This window comes from Salmo salar, chromosome 15 (genome assembly GCF_965601325.2).
Source record: "Salmo salar chromosome 15, fSalSal1, whole genome shotgun sequence".
NCBI lineage: Eukaryota > Metazoa > Chordata > Actinopteri > Salmoniformes > Salmonidae > Salmo > Salmo salar.
The window spans coordinates 60147092-60170054 of record NC_138305.1 but is presented as its reverse complement, the minus strand read 5'-3'; the positions used below and the strand labels follow the sequence as shown (position 1 = coordinate 60170054).

Genomic DNA, 22963 nt, shown 5'->3' with positions numbered 1-22963 from the left:
GAAAAACAAATGATCGTCCCACTAAGCCCAAACCAGATGTGATGGTGTATCGCTGCAGAATGCTGTGGTAGCCATGCTGGTTAAGTGGGCCTTGAATTTGAAATAAATCACTGACATTGTCGCTAGCAAAGCACCCCCCTCTCCATCACACCCTCTCCTCCATGCTTCACAGCGGAACCACACATGCAAAGATCATCCGTTCACCTACTCTGTGTCTCAAAGACACGGTGGTTGGAACCAAAAATGTCAAATTGGACTACAGACCAAAGGACAGATTTCCACAAATATAATTTTTTGAGGGGATACTACATGATTCCATGTGTTATTTCATAGTTTGTTTTCACTATTATTCTACAATGTAGATAATAGTACAAAAATATGTAAAACCCTTGAATAAGTTGGTGTCAACTTTTGTTATATATTTATTTATTATATAGTTTTATATATATATACACTTCTTTTTGTCATTTAGCAGACGCTCTTATCCTGAGCGACTTACAGTATTGAATGCATACATTTCATACATTTTTTTCCCCCCCATACTGATCCCCCATGGGAATCGAACCCACAACCCTGGTGTTGCAAACACCATGCTCTACCAACTGAGCCACACAGTAAAACAAGGAAGAAGCCACTGCTCCAAAACCGCCATTAAAAAAAGCCAGACTACGGTTAGCAACTGCACATGGGAACAAAGATTGTATTTCTTGGGGAACTATTTGGCCATAATTACCATCGTTATGTTTGGAGGAAAAAGGGGGGAGGCTTGCAAGCCGAAGATCACCATCCCAACTGTGAAACACACTGGTGGCAGCATCATGTTATTTACTTTGACAATAAGAACTTATATATACACTTTTTTGTACCTGTTTCCTCCAGCATCTTCACAAGGTCCTTTGCTGCTGTTCTGGGATTGATTTGCACTTTTCGCACCAAGGTATGTTCATCTCTAGGAGACAGAACGCGTCTCCTTCCTGAGCGGCATGACGGCTACGTGGTCCCATGGTGTTTATACTTGCATAGATGAATGTGGTACTTTCAGGGCGTTTGGAAATTGCTCTCAGGGATGAACCAGACTTGTGGAGGTCTGCTTTTTTTTTTTCTGAGGTCTTCGCTGATTTCTTTTGATTTTCCCATGCTGTCAAGCAAAGAGGCACTGAGTTTGAAGGTAGGCCCTTGAAATACATCCACAACTACACCTCCAATTGTCTCAAATGATGTCAATTAGCCTGTCAGAAGCTTCTAAAGCCATGACATCATTTTCTGGAATTTTCCAAGCTGTTTAAAGGCACAGTCAACTTAGTATATGTACACTTCTGACCCACTGGAATTGTGATATAGTGAAATAATCTGTCTGTAAACAATTGTTGGAAAAATAACTTGTCATGCACAAAGGAGATGTCCTAACTAGAGGTCGACCGATTATGATTTTTCAACAGCGATGCCGATTATTGGAGGACCAAAAATTATGCAGAAAAGCTAATTCATGCTTTTGTCACTTCTTTATTAGACCACTGAAATGTGGTACTCCCCGGCTAGGTGGATTAAGCAATAAATAAACTTCAGTTTAAACTAGAATCCTGACTAGAACCCAAGCATTTGATCATATTACTCCAGTGCTAGCCTCTGTAAGCTTGTTCAGTATGATAGCGTATTGCTGTCGAAAGCTATAAATTTGAATTTCTACATCCGAGAGCATAAACTGGAAGTTGAAGTACCCCAACGTTAGCCTACTACCTGCCCCTAAATCGTATGTAATTCTCTTAAATGAACTTAAACTTGATGTAATGGACCAGGTACATCAATCAAATACAATCAAAGAAAGTATTATTTACCTCATCTGAATTCCACAACAGAAGCTAGCAAGTGTTTAGCCATTTTCACTGGCTAACGTTGAAGTTCAGCTAGCCACGGTTAGCTGTCCTCAGCTATCCATTAGCTCGAAAAGCTATCGCCAGTTTTTGTACAGCGCGACTCAGACCAGAGCATACCGGACCTATTCTCTCTCCTTTCCCCGATTTTCTACCGCATGCTCTGGACATTTACACCTGGATCTTGCAGCTATTGGCAACGTCGGTCACGGAATTAACACACATTATTACGGAGCTAGCCAGCTGAAGAGTTCCGTCAGCCACTCCTGGGCTATTCCTGAGCTAGCCAGCTGAAGTGTCTCCTGGGCTACAACTCACCTATCCTGACCCGTTTTACTGCCGATGCGGAGCCCCATCGGGTCTTCACGACTGGACCACCGACGTTATCTGCCCGAGGGAGTTATCCAACTGGCCCCTCCGTCGCGACGTAACCTGATCGCCCATCTGCGGCCCGCTAATCGTTAGCTGTCTTTTCGGCTGCGATCTGAATAGGTCTATCGGACACTTTTCTTGGGCCACTTTAACTAACTATTTTGCCAACTTGGACTGGTCCCCCCCTTCCACACGGAACCCCACTAACCCACAGACGGAAACGCATGAGGTGGCTAAAAACAGACCTCCCTCCCATCTTCCACCAGCTTGCTACCTATGGCCCGGCTAGCTGTCTGAATCTCACTGGACCCTTTGATCACTCGGCTAAGCATGCCTCTCCTTAATGTCAATATGCCTTCTCCATTGCTGTTCTGGTTAGTGTTTATTGGCTTATTTCACTGTAGAGCCTCTAGCCCTGCTCATTATACCTTATCCAACCTCTCAGTTCCTCCACCCACACATGCTATGACATCTTCTGGTTTCAATGATGTTTCTAGAGACAATATCTCTCTCATCACTAAATGCCTAGGTTTACCTCCTCTGTAGTCACATCCCACCATACCTTTGTCTGTACATTATACCTTGAAGCTATTTTATCGCCCCCAGAAACCTGTTCCTTTTTCTCTCTATTCTGGACGTCACAGACGACCAATTCTTATAGCTTTTAGCCGTACCCTCATACTTATTCTTCTCTGCTCCTCTGGGGATGTAGAGGTGAATCCAGGCCCTGCAGTGCCTGCCTCCACTCCTACTCCCCAGGCGCTCTCTTTTGATGACTTCTGTAACCGTAATAACCTTGGTTTCATGCATGTTAACATTAGAAGCCTCCTCCCTAAGTTTGTTTTATTCACTGCTTTAGCACACTCTGCCAACCCGGATGTCCTAGCTGTGTCTGAATCTTGGCTGAGGAAGTCCACCAAAAACTCTGAAATCTTCATCCCTAACTACAACGTTTTCAGACAAGATAGAACGACCAAAGGGGGCGGTGTTGCAATCTACTGCAGAGATAGCATGCAGAGTTCTGTCCTGCTATCCAGGTCTGTACCCAAACAATTTGAACTTCTACTTTTAAAAATCCACCTCTCCAAAAACAAGTCTCTCACCGTTGCCGCCTGCTATAGACCCCCTCGGCCCCTAGTTGTGCTCTGGACACCATATGTGAACTGATTTCCCCCCATCTATCTTCAGAGCTCGTGCTACTAGGTGACCTAAACTGGGACATGCTTAACACCCCAGCCATCCTACAATCCAAGCTTGATGCCCTCAATCTCACACAAATTATTAATGAACCCACCAGGTACAACCCCAAAGCCGCAAACACTGGCACCCTCATAGATATCATCCTAACCAACGTGCCCTCTAAATACACCTCTGCTGTTTTCAACCAAGATCTCAGCGATCACTGCCTCATTGCCTGCACCCGTAATGGGTCAGCGGTCAAACGACCTCCACTCATCACTGTCAAACGCTCCCTGAAACATTTCAACGAGCAAGCCTTTCTATTCGACCTGGCCCTGGTATCCTGGAAGGATATTGACCTCATCCCGTCAGTAGAGGATGCCTGGTTATTTAAAAAAAATGCCTTCCTCTCCATCTTAAATAAGCATGCCCCTTTCAAGAAATTTAGAACCAGGAACAGATATAGCCCTTGGTTCTCCCCAGACCTGACTGCCCTTAACCAACACAAAAATATCCTGTGGCGTTCTGCATTAGCATCGAACTGCCCCCGCAATATGCAACTTTTTAGGGAAGTTAGAAACCAATACACACAGGCAGTTAGAAACGCCAAGGCTAGCTTTTTCAAACAGAAATTCGCTTCGTGCAACTCCAACTCTAAAAAGTTCTGGGACATTGTAAAGTCCATGGAGAATAAGAGCACCTCCTCCCAACTGCCCACTGCACTGAGGATAGGAAACTCTGTCACCACCGATAAGCCCACTATAATTGAGAATTTCAATAAGCATTTTTCTACGGCTGGCCATGCTTTCCACCTAACTACCCCTACTGCATTCAACAGCACTGCACCCCCCACAGCTACTCGCCCAAGCCTCCCCCATTTCTCCTTCTCCCAAATCCATTCAGCTGATGTTCTGAAAGAGCTGCAAAATCTGGACCCCTACAAATCAGCTGGGCTTGACAATCTGGACCCTTTCTTTCTAAAATTATCTGCCGAAATTATTGCAACCCCTATTACTAGCCTGTTCAACCTCTCTTTCGTGTCGTCTGAGATTCCCATAGATTGGAAAGCAGCTGCTGTCATCCCCCTCTTCAAAGGAGGTGACACTCTTGACCCAAATTGCTACAGACCTATATCCATCCTACCCTGCCTTTCTAAGGTCTTCGAAAGCCAAGTCAACAAACAGATTACCGACCATTTCGAATCCCACCGCACCCTCTCCGCTATGCAATCTGGTTTCAGAGCTGGTCGTGGGTGCACCTCAGCCACGCTCAAGGTCCTAAACGACATCGTAACCGCCATCGATAAAAAAACAATACTGTGCTGCCGTATTCATTGACCTGGCCAAAGCTTTTGACTCTGTTAATCACCACATCCTCATCGGCAGACTCAGTAGCCTTGGTTTCTCAAACGATTGCGTCGCCTGGTTCACCAACTGCTTCTCTGACAGAGTTCAGTGTGTCAAATCGGAGGGCCTACTGTCTGGACCTCTGGCAGTCTCTATGGGGGTACCACGGGGTTCAATTCTTGGGCCAACTCTTTTCTCTGTATACATAAATGATGTCGCTCTTGCTGCTGGTGAGTCTCTGGTCCACCTCTACGCAGGCGACGCCATTCTGTACACTTCTGGCCCTTCTTTGGACACTGTGTTAACAACCCTCCAGACGAGCTTCGATGCCATTCAGCTCTCCTTCCGTGGTCTCCAACTGCTCCTAAACACAAGTAAAACTGGGTGCATGCTCTTCAGCCGATCGCTGCCTGCACCTGCCCGCCTGTCCGGCATCACTTCTCTGGACGGTTCTAACTTAGAATTTGTGGACAACTACAAATACCTAGGTGTCTGGTTAGACTGTAAGCTCTCCTTCCAGACTCACATCAATCATCTCCAATCCAAAGTGAAATCTCGAATTGGCTTCCTATTTCGCAACAAAGCATCCTTCGCTCATGCTGCCAAACATACCCTCGTAAAACTGACCATCCTACCAATCCTCGACTTCGGCGATGTCATTTACAAAATAGCTTCCAATACCCTACTCAACAAGCTGGATGCAGTCTATCACAGTGCCATCCGTTTTGTCACCAAAGCCCCATATACTACCCACCACTGCGACCTGTACGCTCTCGTTGGCTGGCCTTCGCTTCATAATCGTCGCCAGACACATTGGCTCCAGGTCATCTACAAGACCCTGCTAGGTGGGGTCCCCCCTTATCTCCGCTCGCTGGTCACCATAGCGGCACCCACCTGTAGCACGCGCTCCAGCAGGTATATCTCTCTGGTCGCCCCTGGAGCCAACTCCTCCTTTGGTCGTCTCTCCTTCCAGTTCTCTGCTGCCAATGACTGGAACGAACTACAAAAATCTCTGAAACTGGAAACACTTATCTCCCTCACTGGCTTTAAGCACCAGCTGTCGGAGCAGCTCACAGATCACTGCACCTGTACATAGCCCATCTATAATTTAGCCCAAACTACTACCTCTTCCCCTACTGTATTTATTTATTTATTTTATTTATTTTGCTCCTTTGCACCATATTATTTATATTTTATCTCTGAACTTTCTTCAAACTACAAATCTACCATTCCAGTGTTTTTCTTGCTATACTTTATTTACTTTGCCACCATGGCATTTTTTTGCCTTTGCCTCCCTTGTCTCACATCATTTGCTCACATTGTATATAGTCTTATTTTTTATTTTTTTTCTACTGCATCATTGATTGTATGTTGTTTTACTCCATGTGTGTAACTGTGTTTTTGTATGTTGTCGAACTGCTTTGCTTTATCTTGGCCAGGTCGCAATTGTAAATGAGAACTTGTTCTCAACTTGCCTACCTGGTTAAATAAAGGTGAAATAAATAAAATAAAAATATATTTTTTTTTTTATACATTCTAGGGACAATAAGAAGGCCTGCGTCTTGTGACCATAGCGTACGTGTGTACGGCAGGACCAAATCGGGGGGAGAGGTAGAAGCAAGCCCGACCAAACCCTACCCATCAAGTTTAAGTTAAGAAAATTACGTACGATTTAGGGGCTTATTTGAATAGATAACTTAATATGTTGTAGTTTGTCCATAAAAGTTGTATACTAGTTGAAATTTACACTATAATAGTATTACATTAAACTATTACATTAAACTATAATATAACATTCCAAAGGCCACAACAACAGCCTGATCAACTTTATGCGATGCAGATGTGTCGCACTGCATGCTTGAGGCAAATGGTGGTCACACCAGATATTGACTGGTTTTCTGATCCATGCTTGGTATCTGTGACCAACAGATGCATATCTGTATTCCTAGTCATGTGATTAGAGCATAATGAATTTATTTCAGTTGACTCATTTCCTTTATAAGAACTGTAACTTAGTAAAATCTTAGAAATTGTTGCGTTTTATATTTTTGTTCAGTGTATTTTAGGTCATGTTCTCAGAGTGTTCAGAGAACATTAAGAAACTACGCTCTTCTGTGGGAATTTCAGTACTTAAGCAATACATTTTCTGCAGGTTTCCTCATGGTCTTAAAACCCAAAAATGAACATTCCCAGAACAGGCAAAATGTTTACTTCCATTCTCAGTTACCGGTGAGGAAACTTATGGCTAGCTCGGCATGTGTGTCCATACCCTATCATTCTAATTCTAAATGACAGCACGTGGATGACCTCAGCCGTACACACATACGGCTGCGTTTTAACAACCAGGGTACGGCAGCCACACTTCTCACCAGGGGACAAGACCCAAACACATAACAGTTCCACGCTAACGGAACCATGAAATGGAAGTTGGGGAAAACACACACACATGCAGACATGCACAAGCATGTACTCACGCACACATGCACGCACGCACGCACACACACACACACACACACTGGTGGTGCCTTGATTGGTCTTACACACTGAATTTCCTAAGGGTCATCCTCGCTGCTATAACAACACACAGGGCTCCCCTGCTGCAGTGGAGAGTGTCTTTTATATCTATCAGGATTACATCACCTTGTTAACTTTAATTATCAAAATACTGTAATTACTAACAGATCTCCAAACCAGGGAGTGTGTGCATGAGTATAGATGTCGCGAGAATTTTCCTAATGCATCCAGAAATGCAAATGAGCCTGGTGAGTGGCTGAAAATGAATAGTTCTCTTTCTCTCCATGCGAGGGCAGTCGAGTCATTGGGATCAGGACTTCCTATTATTATGTTCTCTCTCGCTTGCTCAAATACTAGGCCTAAGTCCTATTACTGCAACATTCAAATATACAAAAATGTATCTGAAATGCAGCCATACACATCAAAAAGTGTTGTTTTATATAGCTAAACACAATATTGATATTGTAAGGTTACGAATGAACTCAACATTTTGTCCCTGGGGTGGCCTAGCAGTTAGGGCGCGCACATATAGGCCTACCGTGTCGGTGTGGGTTCGATTCCGGCCAATGCCCTTCTGGAACAAATAACTCAATTCTCCGATTGACTTGATGTACAGTGGGGGGGAAAAGTATTTGATCCCCTGCTGATTTTGTACGTTTGCCCACTGATAAAGAAAGGATCAGTCTATAATTTTAATGGTATGTTTATTTGAACAGTGAGAGACAGAATAACAACAAAAATATCCAGAAAAACGCATGTCAAAAATGTTATGAATTGATTTGCATTTTAATGAGGGAAATAAGTATTTGACCCCCTCTCAATCAGAAAGATTTCTGGCTCCCAGGTGTCTTTTATACAGGTAACGAGCTGAGATTAGGAGCACACTCTTAAGGGAGTGCTCCTAACCGCAGCTTGTTACCTGTAAAAAAGACACCTGTCCACAGAAGCAATCAATCAATCAGATTCCAACCTCTCCACCATGGCCAAGACCAAAGAGCTCTCCAAGGATGTCAGGGACAAGATTGTAGACCTACACAAGGCTGGAATGGGCTACAAGACCATCGCCAAGCAGCTTGGTGAGAAGGTGACAACATTTGGTGCGATTATTCGCAAATGGAAGAAACACAAAAGAACTGTCAATATCCCTCAGCCTGGGGCTCCATGCAAGATCTCACCTCGTGGGGTTGCAATGATAATGAGAACGGTGAGGAATCAGCCCAGAACTACACGGGAAGATCTTGTCAATGATCTCAAGGCAGCTGGGACCATAGTCACCAAGAAAACAATTGGTAACACACTACGCCGTGAAGGACTGAAATCCTGCAGCGCCCGCAAGGTCCCCATGCTCAAGAATACATATACATGCCCTGGTATAAGCAAAACATCTCTCCAACTACAGACGCCAGTGTCTCAGGTCAGGCAGTTTCTGTTCCCTCAAAAACACCTTTTAAGCCCAAGTCCACCTTTTTTCCCATCGTCCAGAATGCCACACTAAATACATTTGCCAAGAAGGTGAATTTTTAGGTGGAGAATCTGTTTAAGGGTAAAATTGACTCCAACCAAACACGACGTAACCTTTCTAAGACAGAGAGGGATGCAGTTGAATCATTTTCCAAAAACGAATGGGTTGTGATTAAAAAAGCAGACAAAGGTGGCGCTACAGTAGTGTGGAGTAAAGACATATGTGACAGAAGTCTACCGTCAATTAGACAATGATGAATTCTACCAATCTCTTACCTTCAACCCTACAGAGGACCTAAAAACTGAATTGAAAGGGATCCTCACAGAAGCTAAGCTACATTTCAGACTATGAGTTCAAATTTCTTTTCAATGGTAGTCTCCACGTATGGCTTCTTTTTACCTTCTTCCAAAAGTCCACAAAAGTCTTAAATCCCCCAGGCAGGCCAGTCATTAGTGGTAATGAAAGTCTGACAGAACCCATCTCTAAGTACATTGATTACTTTATTAAGCCTTTTCTGACGTCACTCCCAGCCTATCTTCAAGATACCACAGATGTGTTGAACAAAATTAAGGAATTGAACAATATAGGTACAGCTTCCTTTTTAGTCACCATGGATGTGGAGTCTCTATACACCACCATTGAACATGATCAAGGATTGGCAGCTATGCACCATTTCTTGAGTACCTCGACTTGAAACTAAGATGCCTCCCACAGAATTCATTGTCTCACTGACTGAATGGACTCTTAATCATAACATCTTTATCTTTCAGGACCGTATTTTTAAACAGGTCAAAGGATGTGCCATGGGAGCTTGCTACAGCCCTTCCTACGCTGGTTTGTACTTGGGTAAATGGGAAAATGACTTCATTTTGGATCCTTCTAATAACCATTTCTTTGACCGGATTATATGGTGGGGACGCTATATTGATGATGTTTGCCTTTTTTGGTCCGGCTCAGAAGATTAACTTATTTCCTTCCACCAATACCTTAACAGCATTAACCCTAACATCAAACTTACTATGGAGTACAGCAAGGATAACACTATTTTTCTGGACCTCGACCTCAGTAAAAATGACAAAGGTTGTTTGCACACATCAATCTTTAGGAAGCCTACAGATGGGAATACCATTCTGAGGGCAGACAGCTTTCACCCCAAAAGGCTAAAAGAGAATATTCCATATGGCCAATTCCAAAGAGTCCGCAAAATTTGCGATCAGGAAACGGACTATAGTGTCATCTGCTGAATTGGAGAATCGCTTCTTGAATCGGGGCTACAGCGTTCAGGTCCTGAAAGATGCAGGTATAAGGGCTGGATTACTTGACAGAGAGAACTTGTTGCGAAGCGGAGTGCCTCATGATGCATCAGAGAGAGTGTATTTTGTTACAAAATACAGCACTGAAGCAGAGAACATTAAAAGAATCATAAAAAATAATTGGGGAATCATCCAAAGTGATACGCTACTACGCCAAGTCTTTCCTGAGACACCAGTCATAAGCTTTAAGAGATGTCCTACCCTAAAGGACAAATTAGTCCACAGCTATCTTCCGGGTGACTCTCAAAAAACTTGGCTTGGCCACAAACCCAAGGGCTCTTTTAAATGTAACCAGTGCAACCATTGTAGAAATATTGCACAGAAAAAGTATTTTGTTGATACAGCTTCCAAAATGGAGTATTACGTCAAGCATTTCATTAACTGCAAAACCACTCATGTCATCTATAGATTGGAATGTCCACAGTGCAAGGTGTTCTACATTGGACGGACAAAGAGACGCCTTCAAGACCGCCTAGCGGAACACAAGTACGCCATACGGGTAGGCAATGACGACTACCCCATGGCAAGGCACTACACGTCCTTACACCATGGCAACCCTGCCTCCCTACAAGCTATGGGTATTGATCATATCCCGGCCTCTATTAGAAAAGGGGACCGTCTTAAACAGTTAAACCAAAGGGAAAGTTTCGGGATTTACAAACTACAGGCCACTAAATACCCGGGTTTAAATGAAGATATGGATTTCTCACCCTTCCTGTAGGGTTGTGATGGGTCCATTTGCTGTCATCTAGTGGACATTTTGCTCAATTGCCCTCAGCTATGTTTAGACTCTTGTTGTTCATGTTTTGCTGTGTTCTAGTGTACTATGGAATATATTGCTTTCTTATTCTTGACACTTCTCCCAGCCATATTTAAGGTTAGAACTACCTTTTTAAGTGTTCTGATACTTCTAGCTTGGAGTTGTATTTTTATGATTTCACTTTAAAGTGTGTATAGTATTGCTTACTAGGTGTGTCCAATCAATTTTGTAACCACTCCCTGTTCAAATTAGGGCTAATTGGAAAAGCTGTTAAAAAGAGAACATTGTATTATTTCTTTGTTCTCCCTGACGAAGGCCATGCAGCCGAAACGCCTCGGATTTTTAAAAACATTTTCTATTGAACATGCCATACTAATAAAGGCATTTTAATCAATTATATGAGCAGTGCCTTGGTCCTCCTTTCTTTTTGATGACCAACTCACCCCTTTTACCAAAGAGCACCTTCTGTCTACCAACATTTACTATTGTGTACCTTAGTAGTGCTTCCCTTCCTCCTCTTTCTACATATACATGCCCGTCTGAAGTTTGCCAATGAACAACTGAATGATTGAGAGGACAACTGGGTGAAAGTGTTGTGGTCAGATGAGACCAAAATGGAGCTCTTTGGCATCAACTCAACTCGCCGTGTTTGGAGGAGGAGGAATGCTGCCTATGACCCCAAGAACACCATCTCCACCGTCAAACATGGAGGTGGAAACATTATGCTTTGGGGGTGTTTTCCTGCATCAAAGGGATGATGGATGGGGCCATGTACCGTCAAATCTTGGGTGAGAACATCCTTCCCTAAGCCAGGGCATTGAAAATGGGTCGTGGATGGGTATTCCAGCATGACAATGACCCAAAACACATGGCCAAGGCAACAAAGGAGTGGCTCAAGAAGAAGCACATTAACCTGTTTAGGATAGGGGATAGGATTATTACTCCTGCCCAGAAACTAGAATATGCATACAATTATTTGATTTGGATAGAAAACACCCTAAAGTTTCTAAAACTGTTTGAATGGTGTCTGAGTATAACAGAACTCATATGGCAGGCCACAACCTGAGAAGATTCCATACAGGAAGTGCTCTGTCTGACCATTTCTTGTCCTTCTATAGCCTCTTTATCGAAAATAGAGGGTCTCTGCTGTAACGTGACATTTTCTAAGGCTCCCATCGGCTCTCAGAAGGCACCAGAACGTGGAATGAGATCTCTGCAGTCCCTGGGTGAAAAACACTAGGGGTTTTTGGAAAGTGGTCGTTCTGAGAACAATGACACGGGTGCACGCGTGCATGTGATGACTCCATTTTTTATTTTCAGTGTTTGAACGAAAACAAGGTCTCCCGGTCGGAATATTATCGCTATTTTATGAGATAAATCGCATAAAAATTGATTTTAAACGGCGTTTGACATGCTCCGAAGTACGGTAATGGAATATTTTTTGTCACGATATGCGCCGGCGCGTCACCCTTCGGATAGTGTTTTGAACGCAAGAACAAAACGCCGCTATTTGGATATAACTATGGATTATTTGGAACCAAAACAACATTGGGTGTTGAAGTAGAAGTCCTGGGAGTGCATTCTGACGAAGAACAGCAAAGGTAATCCAATTTTTCTTATCGTAAATCTGAGTTTGGTGAGTGCCAAACTTGGTGGGTGTCAAAATAGCTAGCCATGATGGCCGGGCTATCTACTCAGAATATTGCAAAATGTGCTTTCTCCGAAAAGCTATTTTAAAATCGGACACCGCAATTGCATAAAGGAGTTCTGTATCTATAATTCTTAAAATAATTATGTTTTTTGTAAACGTTTATCGTGAGTAATTTAGTAAGTTCACCGGAAGTTTTCGGTGGGTATGCTAGTTCTGAACGTCACATGCTAATGTAAAAAGCTGTTTTTTGATATAAATATTTACTTGATTGAACAAAACATGCATGTATTGTATAACATAATGTCCTAGGAGTGTCATCTGATGAAGATCATCAAAGGTTAGTGCTGCATTTAGCTGTGGTTTTGGTTTTTGTGATATTATATGCTAGTTTGAAAAATGGGTGTGTGATTATTTCTGGCTGGGTACTCTCCTGACATAATCTAATGTTTTGCTTTCTTTGTAAAGCCTTTTTGAAATCGGACAATGTGGTTAGATAAAGGAGAGTCTTGTCTTTAAAATGGTGTAAAATAGTCATATGTTTGAAAAATGTATGTTTTTGGATTTTTGAGGTGTTTGTAATTCGCGCCACGCTCTATCATTGGATATTGGCGAAGCGTTCCGCTAGCGGAACATCTAGATGTAAGCGGTTTTAAGGTCCTGGAGTGGCCTAGCCAGTCTCCAGACCTTAATCCCATAGAAAATCTGTGGAGGGAGCTGAAGGTTCGAGTTGCCAAACGTCAGCCTCGAAACCTTAATGACTTGGAGAAGATCTGCAAAGAGGAGTGGGACAAAATCCCTCCTGAGATGTGTGCAAACCTGGTGGCCAACTACAAGAAACGTCTGACCTCTGATTGCCAACAAGGGTTTTGCCACCAAGTACTAAGTCATGTTTTGCAGAGGGGTCAAATACTTATTTCCCTCATTAAAATGCAAATCATTTTATAACATTTTTGACAAGTGTTTTTCTGGATGTTTTTGTTGTTATTCTGTCTCTCACTGTTCAAATAAACCTACCATTTAAAATTATAGACTGATCATTCCTTTGTAAATGTGCAAATGTACAAAATCAGCAGTGGATCAAATACTTTTTTCCCCCACTGTAGTTCCAATTTTCAAATATGGACAGTCCAGGGTTATTTTATCCCTGACCTTGATAAGAAAAATCAATACCACAGACATTTTTGGAAAACATAAATATTAAACAATGAGAACTGTGAGTGGGCTACAGCAATATTAGTTTCCATTCATACAGTGTCGGGTAAATTGCCACAGTAGATGTGTTTACTCTTACTGTAAACAATGTGACCAAGCCACAAAACAATTTCACATTACTAAAGGTAGTTGTGTCTTTAGGAACTTGAACCAGCACTGAAATTGACCAGTGAGGTTCATTTCTTCCCCCTTGTCTCTGCTTGTTCCAGGTTGAAGGACATTCCACCCTAACACCCTGCAGATGTAAAGAGTTTGTTGTGAACCTCCCTGCCACCAGGATAATCATATCGCAGGATATTATTCAGTAGTGTGCAACATCACAATTTAGATAGAAATAGATTAGCCCATGTTATTGTTTATCATGTTTTGTCAAAACATAATTTATGAAGCTCATTCTAAAATACCCACGTGTTTTCTGTCCCAAGGGATTGCACTGTGAGCAGCTCTTCAGTTTAGACAAGAATTAGTTTAATTAGGTGTTAGTGGCTGCAGTTCATCTGTCTAATCCCCTGCAAAGAGAGAGAGAAAGGCATCAATGTTACAATGCCGTATTAATTTAATTGAATACACAGTTGAAGTCGGAAGTTTACATACACCTTAGCCAAATACATTTAAACTCAGTTTTTCACAATTCCTGACATTTAATCATAGTAAAAATTCCCTGTCTTAGGTCAGTTAGGATCATCACTTTATTTTAAGAATTCTGAAAAGTCAAAATAATAGTAGAGTTATTTATTTCACCTTTTATTTCTTTCCTCACATTCCCAGTGGGTCAGAAGTTTGCATACATTCAATTAGTATTTGGTAGCATTGCCTTTAAATTGTTTAACTTGGGTCAAACATTTTGGGTAGCCTTCCACAAGCTTCCCACAATACGTTGGGTGAATTTTGGCCCATTAGGCTTCCTTGCTCGCACACGCTTTTTCAGTTCTGCCCAGAAATGTTCTATAGGATTGAGGTCAGGGCTTTGTGATGGCCACTCCAATACCTTGACTGTGTTGTCCTTAAGCCATTTTGCCACAAATTTGGAAGTATGCTTGGAGTCGTTGTCCATTTGGAAGACCCATTTGCGAACAAGCTTTAACTTCCTGACTGATTTCTTGAGATGTTGCTTCAATATATCCACATAATTTTCCCTTCCTCATGATGCCATCTATTTTGTGATGTGCACTAGTCCCTCCTGCAGCAAAGCACCCCCACAACATGATGCTGCCACCCCCGTGCTTCACCATTTTTCCTCCAAACACAACGATGGTCATTATGGCCCAACAGTTCTATTTTTGTTTCATCAGACCAGAGGACATTTCTCCAAAAAGTACGATCTTTGTCCCCATGTGCAGTTGCAAAATGTAGTCTGGCTTTTTTATTGCGGTTTTGAAGCAATGGCTTCTTCCTTGCTGAGTGGCCTTTCAGGTTATGTCGATATAGGACTCGTTTTACTGTGGATATAGATACTTTTGTAGCTGTTTCCTCCAGCATCTTCACAAGGTCCTTCACTGTTGTTCTGGGATTGTTTTGCACTTTTCGCACCAAAGTATGTTCATCTCTAGGAGACAGAACGCGTCTCCTTCCTGAGCGGTATGACGGCTGTATTGTCCCATGGTGTTTATACTTGCGTACTATTGTTTGTACAGATGAACGTGGTACCTTCAGGCATTTGGAAATTGCTCCCAAGGATGAATCAGACTTGAATTTCTTTTCTGAGGTCTTGGCTGATTTTCTTTTGATTTTCCCATGATGTCCAGCAAAGAGGCACTGAGTGTGAAGATAGGCCTTGAAATACATCCACAGGTACACCTCCAATTGACTCAAATGTTGTCAATTACCCTATCAGAAGCTTCTAAATCCATGACATCATTTTCTGGAACTTTCCAACCTGTTTAAAGCCACTGTCAACTTAGTGTATGTAAACTTCTGACCCACTGGAATTGTGATACAGTGAGTTGTAAGTGAAATAATCTGTCTGTAAATAATTGTTGGAAAAATGACTTGTGTCATGCACAAAGTAGATGTCCTAAACGACTTCCCAAGACTATAGTTTGTTTACAAGAAATTTGTGGAGTGGTTGAAAAACAAGTTGTAATGACTCCAACCAAGTGTATGTAAACTTCCGACTTCAACTATATACCAATGGTTTACATCTTGTGGTAAACCCTCTGTATTTTCTCTGGTGAAGTCTATTCTTGATTGTTGACTTTGACACAGATATGCCTACCTCCTGGAGGGTGTTCTTGATCTGGCCAACTGTTATGAAGGGGTTTTTCTTCACTAGGGAAAGAATTCTGTCATCCACCACAGTTGTTTTCTGTGGTCTTTCGGGCCTTTTGGTTTTCCTGAGCTCACCAGTGCGTTCTTTCTTTTTAAGAATATACCAAATAGTTGATTTGGCCACACTTAATATTCTCGCTATCTCTCTGATGGGTTTGTTTTGATTTTTCAGCCTAATGATGGCTTGCTTCATTGGCAGTGACAGCTCTGGACTTCATATTGAGGATTAACAGCAACAGATTTCAAATGCAAATGCCACACTTGAAGTCAACTCTAGACCTTTTATCTGCTTACTTGTAAATTAACTAATGAGTGAATAACACACACCTGGCTTTGGAACAGCTGAGCAGCAAATTGTCCAATTACTTTTGGTCCCTTAAAAAGGTGTATGCAAATAGATCATACAAGTGGTTAGGCATTTTCAACAAACAAAATATTTCTTAAAAGGTCTAGAAGAGTAGTAGTCAATTTCTCCTCAACGCTCAAACATGAAAGACTATAGTGCATGTTGTTAATGTTAGTTTTGTGTGTGCAATTAAGGGTAAGGCGTGCTGCTTTGTTTTGAGCCAAGCTGCAGCTTTGCTAGGTCTTTCTTTGCTGCACCCAACCACTTTACCAGACAGTAATCAAGATGGGACAAGATTAAAGTTGATCTTTGTGTCAAAAATGCAGAACATCTTTTTATTACAGACTATCATTTTATGTGTGCTCCCCATTTTCACAACTTTGTCTATATGACTTGACCATGACAACTGACCATCCAATGTTACTCCTAGGAGTTTAGCTTCTTCAATAAGTTCAATGGTCACACCCTTTATGCACAACTCCACTTGAGGTTTTGTTGTAAGAGTACTTTGAACCAAATAGAATGATTTTGGTTTTAGATGCATTGAAGACCTTTTTATTGTCAATTGCCCATTCTGACACTGACTGTAAATAAGAGTCTCAGTGAGCTTACTTGCTGTAAGTGCTGATGTGTAGTGTGCAATCATCAGCACATAGTCGTTTTAGCTTCTTGTAAGACAAGTGGCAAATCATTTGTAAAAACAGAGAAGAGTAACAGCGCAAGGCAACTGCCCTGAGGAGTACCGCACTGTACATATCTGATGTTAGAGAAGCTTCTATTGGATAAGTAACTCTCCAACCATGTGATGTCAGGTGATGTAAGGCCCTAACAAGTGAGTTTTTTTCAATAAAAAATGTGGATAAATAACATCAAAGGCTGCACTGAAATCTAGCAATACAGCTCCAACTATCATCTTATTATCCATTTATTTTAGCCAATCATCAGTCATCTGAGTCAGTGCAGTACAAGTTGAGTGCCCTTCCCTACAGTATATGCATGCTGAAAGTCAGTAGTGAACTTGTTCTTTAATATAAAAAATAGCATTGCTGATGCCATCTTTTTCTCCCTGTGTGATGACATTTCCTTTTCCTGTGCAGGTGGGCTCTCCCGTCAACATGAGTCTCCTGCTGCTCCTGCCCCAAATACACACACACACACACACACACACACACACACACACACACACACACACACACACACACACACTATTATGAATGTTCCCCTATTTACATGTTTGTGTGTTCTGTGTCAGAAGTGAGCGATGGTAAGCTTTGAGAAGAGGTTGTCTGGTGTGGGAAGAGGACATACAGAAAGGTGACATATTAGTCTTTCCCTACACCCTACCCTTATCCCCTACTCTCACCTTAGCCCCTTCATCTTAAACCACTAACCCTTAAATTTCCAACCTGACCTGATGCGATTAAGATTATCCTACCAACGGGACATTAAAAACTGTAACATCTTATGGTTCACCGAGACATGGCTGAACGACGATACGGACAATATAGAGCTAGCGGGATTTTCCATGCACCGGCAGAACAGACGTTACCTCTGGTAAGACGAGAGGTGGGGGTGTGTGTCTGTCAATAACAGCTGGTGCGCGATGTCTAATATTAAAGAAGTCTTGAGGTATTGCTCGCCTGATGTAGAGTACCTTATGATAAGCTGTAGACCACACTATCTACCAAGAGAGTTCTCATCTATATTATTCGTAGCTGTCTATTTACCACCACAGAACGAAGCTGGCACTAAGACCGCTCTCAACCAACTCTATAAGGACATAAGCAAAGAAGAAAATGCTCACCCAGAAACAGCGCTCTTAGTGGCCGGGGACTATAATGCAGGCAAACTTAAATCAGTTTTACACAATTTTTACCAGCATGTCACATGTGCTACCAGAGGGAAAAAAATCCTAGACCACCTTTACGCCTACACACAGAGAAGCATACAAAGCTCTCCCCCGCCCTCCATTTGGAAAATCTGAACATAATTCTATCCTCCTGATTCCTGCTTACAAGCAAAAACTAAACCAGGATGTACCAGTGATTCGCTCAATATGGAAGTGGTCAGATGACGCAGATGCTACACTACAGTACTGTTTTGCTAGCACAGACTGGAATATGTTCCAGGATTCATCCAATGGCATTGAGGAGTACACCACCTCAGTCAATGGCTTCATCAATAAGTGCATCGACAACGTCATCCCCACAGTGACTGTACGTACATATCCCAACCAGAAGCCATGGATTACAGGCAACAGCCGCATCGAGCTAAAGGCTAGAGCTTCCACGTTCAAGGAGCGGGAGACTAATCCGGGCTGACCAGTGACGTAAGCCTACCAGATGAGTTAAATGCTTTTATGCTCATTTCGAGGCAAACAACACTGAAGCATGCACGAGAGCACCAGCTGTTCTGGATGACTGTGTGATAACGCTCTTGGTAGCTGATGTGAACAAAATCTTTAAACAGGTCAACATTCACAAAGCTGCTGGGCCAGACGGATTACCAGAACGTGTACTCAAAGCATGCACGGACCAACTGGCAAGTGTCTTCACTGACATTTTCAACCTCTCCCTGACTGAGCCGTAATACCTACATTTCAAGCAGACCACCATAGTCACCGTGCCCAAGGAAGAGAAGGTAACCTGCCTAAATGATTACCGCCACGTCGGTAGCCATGAAGTGCTTTGAAAGGCTGGTCATGGCTCACATCAACAGCATCCTCCCGGACACCCTAGACCCACTCCAATTTGTATACCGCCCCAACAGATCCACAGATGATGCAATCTCAATCGCACTCCACACTTCCCTTTCTCAACTGGACAAAAGGAACACCTATGTGAGAATGCTGTTCATGGACTACAGCTCAGCGTTCAACACCATAGTGCCCACGAAGCTCATCACTAAGCTAAGGACTCTGGGACTAAACACTTCCCTCTGCAACTGGATCCTGGACTTCCTGATTGGCCGCCCCAGGTGGTAAGAGTAAGCAACAACACGTCTGCCACACTGATCCTTAACACTGGGACTCCTCAGGGGTGTGTACTTAGTCCCCTCCTGTATTCCCTGTTCACCCACGACTGCGTGGCCAAACACGACTCCAACACCATCATTAAGTTTGTTGACGACACAACAGTGGTAGGCCTGATCACCGACAATGATGAGACGGCCTATAGGGAGGATGTCAGAGAACTGGCAGTGTGGTGCCAGGACAACAACCTCTCCCTCAATGTGAGCAAGACTAAGGAGCTGATCGTGGACTACAGGAAAAGATGGGCCGAACAGACCACCATTAACATCGACGGGGCTGTAGTGGAGCGGGTCGAGATTTTCAAGTTCCTTGGTGTCCACATCACCAACGAACTATCATGGTCCAAACATACCAAGACAGTTGTGAAGAGGGTACGACAAAACCTTTTCCCCTCAGGTGACTGAAAAGATTTGGCATGGGTCCCCAGATCCTCAAAAGGTTCTTCAGCTGCACCTAGAGAGCATCCTGACCAGTTGCATCACTGCCTGCTATGCAGGGGCGGTTCTGGGGGGGGCAGTGCCCCTGTGACAACAATTTTGGACCCCCTTGTGGCCCCCCTAAATGTGGAGTATGAAATTAAATCATGTTTACATAACATTTTTGCTATCGTTCTTTTTTTACATCCGTTATTAGACAGTGGCAACACGGAACACTAATGATTATGAACATGGTCTTTTGCCTGCTAATGCCTGCAATGCAGTGAAGAAAACGATATGACAACAATAACGTCTAATGTAACTGGCCCCTCTAACAGTACAACTGGCCCCAGTTGAAATGGTCTAGAACCGCCACTGCTGGTATGGCAACTGCTCGGCATCTGACTGTAAGGCGCTACAGAGGGTAGTGTGAACGGCCCAGTACATCACTGGGGCCAAGCTTCCTGCCATCCATGACCTATATAATAGGCGGTGTCAGAGGAAAGCCCATAAAATTGTCAGACTCCAGTCACCCAAGTTATAGACCGTTTTCTCTGCTACCACACGGCAAGCGGTACCGGAACGCCAAGTCTACGACTAAGAGGCTCCTGAATAGCTTCTACCCCCAAGCCATAAGACTGCTGAACAATTAATAAAATCGCCACCGGACAATTTACATTGTTCCCCCCCCTTTTGTACACTGCTGCTACTCACTGTTTATTATCTATGCATAGTCACCCACATGTACAAATTACCTCAACTAACCTGTACCCCACACTCTGACTCGGTACCGGTGCCCCCTGTATATAAACCTCATTGTTGTTATTCTTATTGTGCTACTTTTTTATTACTTTTTATTTTAGTCTACTTGGTAAATATTTTCTTATTTCTTGAACTGCACTGTTGGTTAAGGGCTTGTAAGTAAGCATTTCACTAAAGTCTACACTTGTTGTATTCAGCACATGTGACATCGTTTGATTTGATGTGTGTGTGTGTGTGTGTGTGTGTGTGTGTGTGTGTGTGTGTGTGTGTGTGTGTGTGTGTGTGGTGTGTTATAGGAGAAGTACCTGTGGCAGCACTCGGAGCTCCACGCCATGATGGCCGACTTCTTGTATATCCTGTTACTACGAAAAACTGTGCGACATCTTCATGTTTGCCCGCAAGGACTTCTCCCCCTTTGCCTCCTGCCGACCCCTGGGGGGCACCTTCAACACCTCACCTTGAGGAGATACTGGCTGTGTCTCAATAGTCTAGTAGCTTCCTCTCACAGGCACTTCAGTGAGGACAATACTCTTCTGGTTAGCACTTGTCACTAGTATGTACAGAGGCCCTCAAGATCATCAAATATGAGTTATTTGATGTTTTGTATGTTATTTTGTGCTACTGTTTTTACTGTCTACTGTTTTTGTTTATGTGAGCTGCACTAAAACACATTCCAATCAATTCTGTTGATATGGCAATCACAAGAGTTAGTTATGTCCGTTGGTGTGAATAAAATAAAATGTATTGTATTATGTCATGTCTTGTATATTTTCCATGCTTTACTTCTGTTGAAAAACTCGAGTAACTTTATTTCAGTAACTGCTACTTTGCTTTGGCTCTGTGATCACCCCATATATTTGTAAGAATAAAGTTATAATTGAAAATAATGCTAACATTTGGATAACCTTAGCGATATACACTGCTCAAAAAAATAAAGGGAACACTAAAATAACACATCCTAGATCTGAATGAATGAAATAATCTTATTAAATACTTTTATCTTTACATAGTTGAATGTGCTGACAACAAAATCACACAAAAATAATCAATGGAAGTCCAATTTATCAACCCATGGAGGTCTGGATTTGGAGTCACACTCAAAATTATAGTGGAAAACCACACTACAGGCTGATCCAACTTTGATGTAATGTCCGTAAAACAAGTCAAAATGAGGCTCAGTAGTGTGTGTGGCCTCCACGTGCCTGTATGATCTCCCTACAACGCCTGGGCATGCTCCTGATGAGGTGGCGGATGGTCTCCTGAGGGATCTCCTCCCAGACTTGGACTAAAGCATTTGCCAACTCCTGGACAGTCTGTGGTGCAACGTGGCGTTGGTGGATGGAGCGAGACATGATGTCCCAGATGTGCTCAATTGGATTCAGGTCTGGGGAACGGGCGGGCCAGTCCATAGCATCAATGCCTTCCTCTTGCAGGAACTGCTGACACACTCCAGCCACATGAGGTCTAGCATTGTCTTGCATTAGGAGGAACCCAGGGCCAACCGCACCAGCATATGGTCTCACAAGGGGTCTGAGGATCTCATCTCGGTACCTAATGGCAGTCAGGCTACCTCTGGCGAGCACATGGAGGGCTGTGCGGCCCCCCAAAGAAATGCCCACCACACCATGACTGACCCACCGCCAAACCGGTCATGCTGGAGGATGTTGCAGGCAGCAGAACGTTCTCCACGGCGTCTCCAGACTGTCACGTCTGTCACATGTGCTCAGTGTGAACCTGCTTTCATCTGTGAAGAGCACAGGGCGCCAGTGGCGAATTTGCCAATCTTGGTGTTCCCTGGCAAATGCCAAACGTCCTGCACGGTGTTGGGCTGTAAGCACAACCCCCACCTGTGGACGTCGGGCCCTCATACCACCCTCATGGAGTCTGTTTCTGACCGTTTGAGCAGACATATGCACATTTGTGGCCTGCTGGAGGTCATTTTGCAGGGCTTTGGCAGTGCTCCTCCTTGCACAAAGGCGGAGGTAGCGATCCTGCTGCTGGGTTGTTGCCCTCCTACGGCCTCCTCCACGTCTCCTGATGTACTGGCCTGTCTCCTTGTAGCGCCTCCATGCTCTGGACACTACGCTGACAGACACAGCAAACCTTCTTGCCACAGCTCGCATTGATGTGCCAACCTGGATGAGCTGCACTACCTGAGCCACTTGTGTGGGTTGTAGACTCCATCTCATGCTACCACTAGAGTGAAAGCACCGCCAGCATTCAAAAGTGACCAAAACATCAGCCAGGAAGCATAGGAACTGAAAAGTGGTCTGTGGTTACCACCTGCAGAACCACTCCTTTTTTGGGGGTGTCTTGCTAATTGCCTATAATTTCCACCTGTTGTCTATTCCATTTGCACAACAGCATGTGACATTTATTGTCAATCAGTGTTGCTTCCTAAGTGGACAGTTTGATTTCACAGAAGTGTGTTTGACTTGCAGTTACATTGTGTTGTTTAAG

General features: G+C 43.3%; 1 long non-coding RNA gene across 1 annotated transcript; it reads left to right on the top strand.

Annotated features, from left to right (window-relative positions):
- Nucleotides 1–492: 492 nt before the first annotated feature.
- On the top strand, nucleotides 493–21260 carry LOC106571764 (uncharacterized). The gene is made up of 2 exons (XR_001320999.3): nucleotides 493–17608; nucleotides 20800–21260. It is a non-coding gene; the product is annotated as an uncharacterized LOC106571764 (long non-coding RNA).
- Nucleotides 21261–22963: the final 1703 nt, after the last annotated feature.